This window comes from Varanus komodoensis, unplaced genomic scaffold (genome assembly GCF_004798865.1).
Source record: "Varanus komodoensis strain SLA01 unplaced genomic scaffold, ASM479886v1 scaffold4, whole genome shotgun sequence".
In the NCBI taxonomy this organism is placed as follows: Eukaryota; Metazoa; Chordata; class Lepidosauria; order Squamata; family Varanidae; genus Varanus; species Varanus komodoensis.
The window spans coordinates 52982197-52984679 of NW_025335941.1; positions in this window are offsets into that span (position 1 = coordinate 52982197).

Consider the following 2483-nt stretch of genomic DNA (forward strand, 5'->3'; position numbering starts at 1 on the left):
GACATTGAATACTTCTTGTTGATTGTTTAAGAAAATATTTGTCTACTTTCTAAAGCCAAAAAGAAAAAGAGATGAGAGAGAGAGAGAGTGTGTGTGTATATCAATGTTGGGTGGCAGCAGGCCTTGTATTGGATCAGAGGATGGGAATTGTCTTTACTATTATTTGTTTTCCATTTGGTATGCCAATTGTGTACCAATCTCTGCTGGGTCTGAGGCATATTTTGAGTCTTGGAACATGAATCAAATTGTTCTGACCCTGCAGGCAAATTCTTGCAATGTTATCCTGTTCCAAGTTCAGAATTGGCACAGCTTTGAGAGTTTGGTGGCGTAAAAACAGTCACTCAGCTGGGTCTTGGAATGGTGGAAAACACTTAGTCTGAGTTCACTTTACCAGGCATAAGCCCGCAGGACTTCATATGAATTGGGTCTTATGCAGTGGACTATGTGTTGTCAGGTTGCATAACACAGACAACTGTGTGATGGTTTGATTGTCTGTATTCATACTTGTATGTGTAAAGTGCAAAGGATGTTGGGGAAAGATTGTTACGACGTTTCCTCTGGGAATTTTAACAACTTGAATATATCACTTACTTCAAAAATGTGAACTGGGGAGAGACAGCAGGCTTTTAAAAAGATAATTCATTGTTGAAAGAGGCTTTGCTTCCCATGGTGAACACGAAGAGGTGGGCAAAGGTAGATCTGGACCTTTTTGGTAGATCTTTGGGTGACTTGGAGAAGACCAACAAGGGTTTCTGACTCCCAATTGTTTAACAACAACAAAGAATTAGTTTCCCCCTCTTGGCACCCCATTCTGAGCTATACTGCTGAAATCAAGAAGACTTGGGGTAACCACAAGTATATTTTTCTGTGGAAGGACTGTATGCGTCGGTTCTGGTCCTCAAAAGAATTTCCTGGGCTCAGAATTCTTCCAGTGTATGCCTTTTGCACAAGACCTCAGTTGGTGGTTTTCTCAGGGTTCTAAAAAAAGCAAAGATTCTGCAAACCTGGTGGTGTGCACATACATTTCTCCAATTTTGCCTCTGTACAAACATGTACTTTGTCTTTTTTTAATGACAGAAATCTTAAGGGAAAAAATGACCAGATGTAAAAGTGGGATGAGTGTCCACCCATGCACAGTGATTCCTCTTTCAAAGTGCCTTCAACACTCTGGGGGAAAAAATCCATTTTCGGTCTTCTTTTATTTCTACTGAGGAGTTTTATGCACTGTTCATAGGCTGGGATAAGTAAATTGTACTGTAGTGCCATTCAGAGGCTCTTGTTTCCTGCTAGTACCTCTGCTTACTTTCTTCAGGACCTCTTCTTGGGCCCCCAAGTATAACCAGATTTCTCTTGCCCACACACACACGTGACTTGAACGCAAAGTGTGCTTAATATTTTCCGTACTTTCCTTTCTTTCAAAAATGGCTGTAACTTAATAATCCTTAAGTTATTTTGTAATCAGAGCAAAGGCAGTGATGTCAATGACTCTTTTATTTCTTTAAATTTGGCAGAGTATTTCGCTGTTGTGCTTGTTCCTTCGCTTGCTGTAATGTGGGCATTCCTTGGATGGTCCCTGGGGACCTCATGGTGCAGTGGAGAAAGTTGGAGCATGTGTTCAGGGGAGGGGCAGGTTACCATCTTCAAGCAGAATAATACCTCCTCCAATTTACACATATATTCCAGATATGAATCCTGGGGATTTTAGCACCTCAGTTTCACACAACTATTTGTTTACTTCAAGGCACAAACCCCATTATTACTGGAAGTGCCAGTCACAATGCCTCTTCTCTCCTATTCCACAATATCTCTGCTAAGATGTAGCCCAAAAGTGTGATGTTCAAATGCATTTTTCCCAGATGTGAAGAGACAAGGTCATATATGTAGATAGGACTGCAGGGTATAATCCTTGCAGCCAGTGATGGAAGTGGATTGAATGGTTTTCTGTAGGTCCTGTAATGTTTTGCCAGTATTCCATTCCTATCTCTTTTTTGCCCATTTTCACTGCTTCTTATGTAAGGGTTCTATCAGTTTCATGTTGGAGTCAGTTCTGCTCCTGTATGTAAGATCTGTCAAATTTACCACAAAACAGAGATGGAGGGAGATAATTTTCAACACTTCTTCCTGGCAGTTTTCTATATCCTTTTATACAGGGATGATTTTAACCACTTCCCTTCATGAAACTGAGGCTTTAGAACTCCTCATACAAAATAGCACAATTTCCAACAAACGCCCTCAGTGGAGAAGTATTTACACAATTAGAGGCAAAGAAAATGCAGTTGGTTAGTTACTAAAGGTCCTCACACAACAGGTAGTTCTATGAAAATTAAGCACCATTGGGATGGAAATGTCCACTGAGGGTCTCACAGTGAATTCTTTGAGATCGCACATGTACCTTGCAGCCATTGCTAAGGGCAGGTACTCTCATCTTGACAACAAATATCACCTTAATAAAAGGCTGGCATTTAATTATTAGGGCTTGGATC